Raw genomic sequence first — 12,157 nt, forward strand, 5'->3', positions numbered from 1 at the left:
TCTTAAACCTCATAACAATGAGGTTGGTACTTTTAGTCCTTGTTTTACAGGGGTTAGAATAGACTGTTAAGGCACAACTGAGAAAAGACAGAGAAGTAACAGCCAGAGGTTGAGAGGGGCCATTAAAACATAAAAGCATAGATCTGCCACCACTTTGTAACAAGATGGTTTCTATCACAACCCCAGATAATAATTTGGCTTATGTTTATATAATGTTTAAAGAAAGCAATAAGGTGGGTACATAAAAATCTTAGTGCCAAAACACACACACACACACAATCACTGTTGGCCAGGCACAGTGGCTCACACCTGTAATCCCAGCACTTTGGGAGTCCTAGGCAGGAGGATCACTTCAGCCAGGAGTTCAAGACCAGCCTGAATGACAAGGTGAAACCCCATCTCTACAAAAAATACAAAAATTAGTTGGGGATAGTGGTGCATGTGTATAGTCCCAGCTACTAGAGAGGCTGAGGTGGGACGGTCACTTGAGCCTGGGAGATCGAAGCTGCAATGAGCCATGAACATGCCACTGTACTCCAGCCTGGGCAACAGAGCAAGACCCTGTCTCAAAAACAACAATAACAACAACAACAACAAAACCCACAAACAAACAAAAACCACTGTCCTTGCTAGTCCTTTATCCTGTTTTATTTTTCTTCTAACACTTCTAGCACTTAACAACACTTGACATAGTCTACGTGTATTTGCGTATTGTATGTCTCCTCGACTAGAATGTAAGTCAGCTCCGTGTTGAGCAGGAATTTTATATTGTGAATCTAAAACAATGCCTGGCATAGAACATGCATTCAGCAAGTACTTGTTAAATGAATGGAAGATGAACCAGATTTTGGACTACTGCTTATGCTGGATGGCATGTAAATTGAAGCTGTGATCAAATACAGGCCATGCCTCTAAACAGCTGATGACCACTTAGATTCTAGGTGCCATAGATACTGCTGCCTGGTTTGTTACAATACATTTTTTTTTTTTTTACTTTTACTCTTTACTATTATTCATTACTGGATGGTGGGTGAGGGGAAAAATACAAAATACATGCCCTAGTCCACTGCTGTCCATTAGAGCTTTCTTTAATAATGGAAATAGCCTGTATCTGCTGGTCAATAAGGTAACCAATAGCTACCAGGGGCTGTTGAGCACTTGAAATATGGATATTTTGACTGAACTGAATTTTTAATTTTACAACTAGCTGTGGTTACTAGTTACTGTATTTAGCAGCCATGCTCAACAATCCTATAGGTCTATCTTAATTACTTTTATAGGAATGAAGAGTATTATAATTATTTCTCAATTATATATATTTGGCTTTAATTTCTACAGAGGAAGAGGACAACAAAGTTTTGTGAACTATTATTCGTATAAGTTTGTAGTTGTTTAAGGAGAAGACTTCACAGAGAATAGGGCAGAGAGTAACACAATATCTGATTTCCAAAAAATTCAATCAAACTTTGATATGGATTTGGTCAAATCATTGCTAAATGGCCTCCTTAACATTATTATTAAACTGATTTATATAATTTACTTTTTACTAATCAAATTCGTTGTTTTAAATCTTAATTATTTTTTATTATAAAAGTAATACACATTCAGTGTAACAAGTTCAAATAATCTCTCAGGTGGATAAAATATGGACATCCACCACACTGTACCTACCAAGATGCCCATACCCCAAAGATGATTGCTGTTAAACATTTAGAGTGCCTTTCCTGACTTTTTTGTCTAAGCACCTTTAAAAACCAATACTTTTGGTTTTAAGTGATAGCTCTGAATCCCTTTTAGGCATAGAGTGTGGGAAATTATATTTCTGCAGCAAACTCAGGCTCTGCAACATCAAGTGTGGATTCACTGGAAATTATTTGAAGTAACACTTAGAGATCATAGTAGCCAAAAAATGTTGGGAACTGAAAAAGGGGTTTTTAAAAATTAATTATCATTATTATTATTTTTTTCAAAGAGACAGGGTCTTCACTCCATCACCCAGGATGGAGTTCAGTGGCGGAATTACAGCTCACTGAAGCCTCAAACTCCTGGGTGCAACCAATCCTCCTGCCTCAGCCTCCCAAGTAGCTTGGACTACAGGCATGCACCAACTGTGCCAGGCTAATTTTTTAATATTTTGTAGGGATAGGGTCTTGCTATGTTGCCCAGGCTGATCTCAAACTCCTGACCTCAAGCAATCCATGCACCTCAGCCTCCCATAGTGCTGGGATTACAGGAGTGAGCTCCCACACCCAGCCGAAAAAGGTTTTTGTGGAGGGAGTATGATCAGGAGAAAAATCATGGAATGTGCTAGAAAGAGATCTAAAGGGCCATGGAAGTCAAAAGGTTGAACTCCATAGAACAAAACATGAAGTATGGAAAGATTCTTTAAAAAACACTTGACTTTGGAACAAAATCCAAATTGTTCCCATGATTTCATTCTTTGACATTATGTTCATTTTGGTTATCTTAGTCTTTTCTCAGAATTCCTCTTTAACAGAGAATTATCTAAAAGCCCCTAGCTAAGTTAATGCTTATGACTATGGTCACAAATGGATGGCTTGGATTTTATTTGTTTTGCAGTGTTTGTAAATTTTTTTATGTATACTGTTGTTGTCAACTAACATAATCCGTATGTATATGGGTTATATATATATATATATATATATATATATATATATATATATATATATATTCCCCAAATTTAAAAACCAGTTTGGAGATTTTTCCCACACACAGAAAATCAGAAAATTGGCAATACTCTGCCCCATTACCACATGGCAACAATGTAGACAGGCCATGAGTTCTCCACATGGCCCTAATCCCCACCACTCTTAAACAAATCTAATCAGTTGTATGTATATTATATATGTAAATTGCTGTGCTTCTCCTTCCTGCCTGACCCTGGAAGACCCCTGTCTCAGTCTCTCTCAACATGTCTGAAGGACTTGAGGGCAGGTGTCAAAGATGAAGGCCCTCATCTGGATTTAATGTTCTGGACCTTGAAACAGCAGCTAGTGTTTTGAGCTCTAAGCTAACACTTTGGGCTTTCTTTTTTTTTGAGATGGAGTTTTGCTCTGTCGCCCAGGCTGGAGTGCAGTGGCACCATCTTGGCTCACTGCAAGCTCCGCCTCCCGGGTTCACGCCATTCTCCTGCCTCAGCCTCCTGAGTAGCTGGGACTACAGGCGCCCTCCACCACGCCTGGCTAATTTTTTGTATTTTTAGCAGAGATGGGGTTTCACCGTGTTAGCCAGGATGGTCTCAATCTCCTGACCTCGTGATCCGCCCGCCTTGGCCTCCCAAAGTGCTGGGATTACAGGCGTGAACCACCGCGCCTGGCCACACTTTGGACTTTCAGTCATGTTTTCTTTCCCCAGTGAAATAGAAAAGTTTTATTTCAAAGAGGAAAAGGGTGCAACAGCTGCAACATACATAAAACCTATTTAGTTTTACTTGGGAGTGGGAATCAGGAAACCTGGGTTCTGTTTTTGATTTAGTTTGGATAAAGAAGGGTAGTTAAGCTGTCCTTATGTCTCTTACCAAATGGAGAAAATACTGCTGTAGTTCACAGCAATTTGGGGAGTTTTAGATTCTATGGAAAATGTAAATCCTATTTGTAACTTAGATTTTTTCTTTGGAGAAGGAGTCTCGCTCTGTTGCCCAGGCTGGAGTGTAGTGGCATGATCTCGGCTCACTGCAACCTCCACCTTCCAGGTTCAAGCGATTCACTGCCTCAGCCTCCTCAGTAGCTGGGATTACAGACACGCGCCACCACGCCCAGCTAATGTTTGTATTTTTAGTAGAGACGAGGTTTCGCCATTTTGGCCAGGTTGATCTCAAACTCCTGACTTCAAGTGATCTGCCCACTTTGGCCTCCCAAAGTGCTGGGATTACAGGCGTGAGCTACCGCGCCCGGCCTAATTTTTAAATTTTTGTTTTGTAGAGATGAGGGTCTCCCTTTGTTGCTCAAGCTGGTCTCTGTCTCTTGGGATCAAGGGATCCTCCTGCCTCAGCCTCCCAAAGTGCTGGGATTACAGGCCTGGGCCACTGCAACTGGCCTTCATTACAAATTCATTGAACACACTTTCTTTATTTTATCCTTTTTTATTTTTTAAAATTTTTATTTCAGTAGTTTTGGAGGAACAGGTTGCATGGAAAAGTTCTTTAGTGGTCATTTCTGAGATTTTGGTGCACCCATCACCCGAGCAGTGTACACTGTACCATGTGGCACACACTTTCACTTAAAGCATTTACTAGACCTCGCTAGCCAGATTTCCCATCCCTGAGACACCTGGAGTGTTCCTGAGGACTTAGTGACTATTGCCTAAAGCTCCACCCAAGTCAATTTTATGTTTACAGGCAACCGGAGCATCCAATCACCTTTCTCTAAGAGAGTACAAAGATCAGCTCGCGAGAAAGTTCAGACGTCTCATTTCGTTTCTATTAGACGGGGCCTTCGCCCAACCAGACGGAGTCTTGCTCTGCTGCCCAGGCTGGAGTGCAGTAGCGCGATCTCGGCTCATTGCAACCTTCGCTCCCTGGGTTTAAGCAATTCTCCTGCCTCAGCCACTGGAGTAGCTAGGATTACAGGCGCATGCCACCACGCCAAGCTAATTTTTTGTATTCTTTTTTTTTTTTTTTTTTTTTTTTTTTTTGAGACGGAGTCTCGCTCTGTCGCCCAGGCTGGAGTGCAGTGGCGTGATCTCGGCTCACTGCAAGCTCCGCCTCCTGGGTTCACGCCATGCTCCTGCCTCAGCCTCCCGAGTAGCTGGGACTACAGGCGCCCGCCACCACGCCCGGCTAATTTTTAGTATTTTTAGTAGAGACGGGGTTTCACCGTGTTAGCCAGGATGGTCTCGATCTCCTGACCTCGTGATCCACCCGCCTCGGCCTCCCAAAGTGCTGGGATTACAGGCGTGAGCCACCGCGCCCGGCCTTAATTTTTTGTATTCTTAATAGAGACGGGGTTTTCACCATGTTGGCCAGGCTGGTCTCGAACTCCTGACCTCATCATTTGCCCGCCTCGGCCTCCCAAAGCGCTGGGATTACAGGGGTGAGCCACCGTGCCCAGCCTCGCCGGGGCCTTTTAAGTGACGTTAAAAATTGTACATAAAATATGTTTTAGGATAATACTTGTTTTTCTTTGACCAAAGGCTTGGCTTCAGAGAATGTTTGGCCAGAAATAGAGGGGCGTTAAATCCCCTTTTAAGTTTTTTCTAATTTCCAATCTGAGGAGGAAAATAACGTAGTAAAGGGACGCAAGAGCAACCTTGCTTCTTCCACAACAAGGCCCAGGCGCCGCGTTGCAACCCGGAAATGCAGGGTGCAGTGCGGGGGGTAAGGGACCGGCCAACTATGTTGACCCGACTCAGAGAAACCCCGCCCTTGCCACCGCCCACCCATAACGTCCTCCTCGACCCTCCCTCGACCATCCCTCGCCCCGCCGCGCGGCCCTCACCGAAAGGGGGAGGGCGGTGGAAGAGAGAGGAGTCAAGGGAGCGCACGCGAAGCCCCGCCCCTGCCGTGACGTCTGGAGACGCGACGCGTCGCCTCGCAATGCAAATCGGGAAAAGGGGATGAGCTGGGCTGGCTTCCGTCCTGGTAGCCAAGGCTAATTCTCCCTCGAGTTCTTGGGAGATGGGCATTTGGCGAGAAGGCTGGCGTTAGTGAAGCGCGCCCGGCGTCACGGTGAGTGCGGGTCTTGGGCCCTAGCACCTGTTCTCTGGAAAGTCGTCCGCTGTGAACGATGAACGCCTTTCCTTCCACCAGCTGCTGGTCACCCCGGAGACAAGCTCTGTCCGCGGAGAGGAGTGGGACAACTCCTAAAGGTAGAATCAGCTTGTGGAGAGGAAAGGCCTAACCTTGAGTCTTTTACGCCACCTACCTAGGATTGCCAAGCGAGTTTCGTGTGGTTTTTTGGTTTTAAAAGGTGGCTTTGACCATTCTTCCGTTCTCTTGGACACTTAAACCCGACTGACCTCTTTCCTCTTGCTTCCGGTTTTTTTTTTTTTTCTGCAATCTGCCTACAATCCCAGGCCTTACTACAGCTCCTAAAACTGTTTCCCAGTTTCTCCTCTTCCCCAGTCACACTTGATTTTAGTGAAGTTTGAGTTTAAAGACCCTATAAGCTTGTCAGAGTTAAAACTGTGACTTCCTCAAATAGAAGATTTTTTTTTTCCCTCTAAAAAGTGCCTTCCATCCTAGAGTTGTGGGACAAGTTAATTTCACCGCCACTCCACCTTGGAAATTATCAGAATCCTTACTTGCAGTGATGTGCATTTACATATAAAGCTGCAGACCACCCTCCTGGGTTTATTTCTTGCCTCCACTTCATTCTGTGACCTTGAACAAGTCACTTCATCACTAACAAAAAATTTACCTGACACGGAGGTGTTGCAGAGCCTAAGGAATTTAGTATTTGTTGAGACCTGAGGGTTTCAGATGAAAGGGATTTATATCTAAAGGATGTTACCTTTTCTGAATCTGCAAAGCATCGTTAGTTTTGTAAATATCTTGCTGCAGCCATTAAAAATGCCAAGTGGTATTTGTTAAGGAAGTATTCCTGTTTTAGGCTTGCTCTGCTGCGGCTTTGCTATGTAAGCAGATTTTGCATTTCAGCCGATTCTGTTTAAGATTCGTTGGTAAATGTCATTCATGATGGATTTGGGTAGTTTCTCCTTACAACATATCCCTGGACCATTAAGCATATCTGGAAGGTGATATCGGTTGTGTTATGTCTTTATCATGTTGATATGGCTGCCTTGAAATATGTATTCCTTTTCTTGTGACACATTGGATGCATCTTTAATATTAGATAGTGAAGACCCTGTAGTAGTTAAAAAAAAAATACACCTGTCATTAATGAAATTTTGCACATAGACATCTGTTTTTTTTAAGAAAACAATGTATAAGAAAAACTAACAAAAATGTTTTAAAGGTGCCTTTTTAGCATTTCGTTTTTTAATATATTTACTTGCACTTTAATCTTAATGGGCATTTGTTTATTAATGTGGACGTGTCTGGGCGCAGTGGCTCACATCTGTAATCCTAGCACTTTGGGAGGCCGAGGTGGGCGGATCACTGAGGTCAGGAGTTCGAGATCAGCCTGGCCAACATGGCGAAACCCGGTCTCTACTAAAAATACAAAATTAGCTGGGCGTGGTGGTGCACGCCTGTAATCCCAGCTACTCCGGAGGCTGAGGCAGGAGAATCGCTTGAACCTGGAAAGCGAAGGTTGCAGTGAGCCGAGATTGCGCCATTGCACTCCAGCCTGGGTGACAAGAGCAAAACTCCGTCTCAAAAAATAAAAAATAAAAAGCGTGGACATAATGGAAAATAATCAAAATGACTTTTGGGTAAGACAGTTGGAAAATAAAGCCAGTACATTAAATTTTTTTCATAAGTCTAGCACTATATTATGAACTTTTCTCCATGAAAATGCACTCATATTTATGGAAGTGAAAGGAAAAAAATGTCTTCAGGTATGTGTTGCTAATAAACTTAGATATAATTAAGGAAACATTTAAAAAATACCTTGTTGTTGTCCCAGTTACCTATTGCTGCATAACAAATCACTCCAAAACATAGTAACTTAGAACTGTAATTTAGTATCTCTCCTGTTTCTCTGGCCTGCCTGGACTTAGCTAAGTGGTTTTCACCTAGAGTTTAATGCGTTTGTGTTCAGATAAGCAGCTGAGTTTGGAGTCAACCGAGAGCTCAGCTGGTCTGGACATCCAAAATGGCTAATTCACGTGAAGGCATTTGATGTTGGCTAGGAGTTCAGCTGGAAACGTCAACTGGAATGCCCACACATAGCCTCTTCACGTGACTTGAACTTTTGACTTGAACAGTATGGCGGCTAGGTTCCGAGAATACATGTTTGAGGAGTCAGGAAGTAGAAGCTGCCAGTCTCCCAAAAAGCCTGAGCCCAGAAATTGGCACAACATTACTTCCAACATACTCTGTTGGTTAGAGCAAAGACCAGCATACAACCCTCACCTTTGAAAGGAAAAATGTCAAAGAATTTGTGGCCGTGCTTTGCCTACTATAATTTTGATGACAAAGTTGTATTGGACTCTTGTTTGCATTTATATAGCAGATGAAGAATCAGGTACACTTCCAATTTCCAGTTTCTTTCTTTCTTCTTCTTCTTTTTTTTGAGATGGAGTCTTGCTCTGTTGCCAGCCTGGAGTGCAGTGTACGATCTCAGCTCACTGCAACCTCTGCCACCTGGGTTCACGCCATTCTCCTGCCTCAGCCTCCCGAGTAGCATGTCACCAAGCCCAGCTAATTTTTGTATTTTTAGTAGAGATGGGGTTTCACCATGTTGGCCAGGATGATCTTGATCTCTTGACCTGTGATCCACCTGCCTCAACCTCCGAAAGTGCTGGGATTACAGGCGTGAGCCACCGCGCCTGACCCATTTCCAATTTCTTTAACCGTAATGCTTTATGTTTTAATGGCATATTACAGTTTTCAAAGCATGTTTTTGTATATTTTTTCACTTGATACGTATGGTCACCCTATAGAAGCAGACAAATAGTTCCTATTTCATTTTGCAGATGAAAGTAAACTGAAGAGTGGTGGTGGTGGTATTGGGAGTGATTTACGGAATTTGTTCAAAGTCATATGATTAATAAATGGAAAGTAAGGCCTGCAACAGTTCCATAATATTAAATTTATTAGTACTGAATGATGAAATATTATATTAAACTTATTTGGAATTCTACATTTATAGCCATACTAATTTTTTTTTTTTTTTTTTTTTTTTTTGAGACAGAGTCTTGCTCTGTCTTCTAGCCTGGAGTGCAGTGGTGTGTTCTCGGCTCACTGAAATGTCCGCCTCCTGGGTTTAAGCAATTCTGCTTCAGCCTCCCGAGTAGCTGGGACTATAGGCACCTGCCACCATGCCTGGCTAATTTTTGTATTTTAGTAGAGATGGGGTTTTGCCATGTTGGCCAGGCTGGTCTTGAACTCCTGACCTCAGGTGATCTGCCCGCCTCAGCCTCTCAAAGTGCTGGGATTATAGCCGTGAGCCACCACACCTGGCCCTTTTTTTTAAAACTGAGACAAGGTCTTGCTCTGTCACCCAGGCTGGAGTGCAGTGGCATGACCTTGGCTCACTGTTACCTCTGCTTCCTGGGCTCAAGTGATCCTCCTGCCTCAGCCTCCCAAGTAGCTAGGACTGCAGGCACACGCCAGCACACCTGACTAATACCATACTAATTCAAGTAAAACAGTTCTCATGTATAGTGAATAAGGCTTAACTAAGCCTTGTCTCTTTTGACTAACACATTACAATTTAGTTTTTTGTTTGTTTGTTTTTGAGACGGCGTCTTGCCCTGTCACCTAGGCTGGATGCAGTGGCATGATCTTGGCTCACTGCACCCTCCGTCTGATGGGTTCAAGCAATTGTCCTGCCTCAGCCTCCCAAGTAGCTGGGACCACAGGCACATGCTGCCACGCCCAGCTAATTTTTTGTGTTTTAGTAGAGATGGGGTTTCACTGTGTTGCCCAGGCTGGTGGCGAACTCCTGAGCTCAGGCAATCCACCTGCCTCGGCCTCCCAAAGTGCTGGGATTACAGGCGTTAGCCACCACGCCGGGCCTACAGTTTAGTTTTTAATAATACAGCAATCTTCCCCTTATCTGCAGGGGATATGTTTCAAGACCTCCAATGAATGCCTGAAACCACAGATAGTACTGAACCCTATATATACTATGTTTTCCCTATATATACATTTTTATGATAAAGTTTAACTTATAAATTAGTAACAAGAGATTAACAACAATAATAATAAAATAGAATAATTACAACAATATAGTGTAATAAAAGTTATGCCCTGTGGCCATAACTTGTGCAACTTGAGGTGTGACAACAAAACTAGCACAAATTTCTTTTGCCTTCATAATTTTGCAGATAAAAGATCTTACCATAGATCTTAGCAATCTCAGCATGAGGTTTTTGTTTTTTTTTCTTATTAGGTTGAGAACTTTCACCTTTTTGCTTAAAGGAAGCAGTTTACAACTTCTTTTTGACATATGTGAATCTCTGCTTTTACACTTTGAAGCCGTGATTAAGTAAAATGAGGGTTACTTGAACACAAGCACTGTAATACTGCTGTAGTCAGTCTGGTAACTGAGACGGCCACTTAGTGATTAACAGGCAGGTAGCATCTACAGTGTGGATACACTGGACAAAGGGATGATTCATGTCACAGACTGGGCGAAGTGAGGTGGTGCACAATTTAAAACTTATGAATTGTTTATTTCTGGAATTTTTTATTTAATATTCTTGGACTGTGGTTGACTGCAAGTAGCTGAAACCATGGAAAGCGAAACCATGGATAAGGGGGGACTACTGCACTAAATTCTGAAACATACCAATAATGATGTAAACCCACATGTCTTTTTAATAGAGTAAAATGAAATAATTACACATTATAATACCAATTTCAGAACAAGAGTTATGGGCATAAGCATCCTGGAGGTGTTTTTTTTTTTTGGAGGTGTTATTTTAATTTCTCAATTACAGAGTTTTAAAAATGAAAATGATTTTTTAAAATTTTGTTAGGTTGAATGATTTAAGATGCTGATTTCAGCTGGAAACAAATTGTTGCCTTCTAGTAGCATGTTTATATTCATTCTTATATTGGTGGTTCCCAGTCTTGACTGGTGTTAGAATTCATTTGGGAAGCTTTTTAAAAATACATATGTGGGCAAGGCGAGGTTGGCTCATGCCTGTAATCCCAGCACTTTGGGAGACCTAGGCAAGAGGATCACTTGAGCCCAAGAGTTTGAGACTAGCCTGGACAACATAGTGAGACTCTGTATTTTTTTAATATATAAATAAGAAAATAAATAAATACCTGTGTGTATGTCTCATCCATAGAGATTCTGATTTAATTGTTTAGGAGTAGGATCTGAGCATCAATATTTTTTTAAAGTTCTCTAGGTAACTGCTCCTAACATACAGCTGGGATTGAGAACTATGTTTTTGGTGCATGTTAAGTACGATCTGGGTCCCTGCTTAACGATTTTGCATCTGTTAAAAAATTAATGAGGGAGACAAAAGAAATGGATTAAAGTTATAAATGTAGATAGACATCTATTCTGGAAAAAGGTTACCCTTTTGTTAGTTTCTGGGAATGGTCCTTAATAAAACAAACAGACATTGGCCTGGTTTGCTAAGTGCCTATATCACAGCATTAAGCCATACTTTACTTTGTTACCATTATGTACTTATCTTTCATTTTAAGAGGCAGAAACTTTATTAAGAGTTGTATTTTTTTAGTATCCCCTGTATCACAACACTGCACCTTGTGTATAGTAGGTATCTATTGTTTACCTAATTGAAGCCAGTTTAGACAGTCACTCTTTAGAACTAGGGCTAGTTCAGCTCCTCGGGAGGCTGAGGCAAGAGAATCGCTTGAACCTGGGAGGTGGAGGTTGTGGTGAGCCGAGATTGCGCCACTGCTCTCCAGCCTGGACAGCAGAGTGAGACGTCATCTCAAAAAAATAAAGAACTAGGGCTAGTTTATTCTTTTCTTTTCTTTTCTTTTTTCTCATGGCATTCTAAGACTCCCCCAATTAGACAGGGTCTCCCTCTATTGCTCAGGCTGGAGTGCAATGGTGTAATCATGGTTCATTGCAAGCTCAACCTCCCAGGCTCAAGGAAGGCCTCAGCCTTCCGAGAAGCTGGGACCACAGGCGCATGCCACCATGCCCTGCTAATTTTTTTTTTTTTTTTTTTTTTTTTGTAGTGATGAGGTCTCACTGTGTTGCCCAGCAGTTCACCAAATCCTAGATAACATAGTTTTGGTGTCAATACTTAATTATCTTCCAAAACAATAGGGATTATCAAAGTCAACATTGATGCCTTATTAGTTGATAAACAGATTTAATATCTGTCTGCTCTCATATATAACTGATTTCTAGTTAATATTTACATCTTAAGATGTTCCTTTAGCATACACTCAACATTTTCCACATCGAATTACCTACTTTGCTGTAAACCAGTGGTTCTTGTTGGGGGTAATTTTGCTTTCCAGGACACATTCGGCAATGACTGTAGACAGTTTTGGTTGTTACAACTGGAAGGGAAGGATGATAGTAAACTGGCGTCTAGTGGGTAGAGGTTAGGGATGCTGCTAAACATCCTG

General features: G+C 42.0%; 1 protein-coding gene across 8 annotated transcripts in view; it reads left to right on the forward strand.

Moving 5' to 3' along the window:
• Positions 1-5,258: 5,258 nt before the first annotated feature.
• The window catches only part of USP8 (ubiquitin specific peptidase 8), a 75,574-nt gene continuing 68,675 nt past the window's right edge, over positions 5,259-12,157 (forward strand). For 2 of the 8 annotated variants that reach the window (XM_019011085.3, XM_055363003.1), the window contains exon 1: positions 5,551-5,826. The gene's annotated coding sequence lies outside the window, so the exon portion shown is untranslated. Of the gene's footprint in view, positions 5,827-12,157 lie in introns of all 8 variants that reach the window. The other 6 variants (XM_019011086.3, XM_055363002.1, XM_019011087.4 and 3 more) reach the window with 5 other exon arrangements.

This window comes from Gorilla gorilla, chromosome 16 (genome assembly GCF_029281585.2).
Source record: "Gorilla gorilla gorilla isolate KB3781 chromosome 16, NHGRI_mGorGor1-v2.1_pri, whole genome shotgun sequence".
NCBI lineage: Eukaryota > Metazoa > Chordata > Mammalia > Primates > Hominidae > Gorilla > Gorilla gorilla.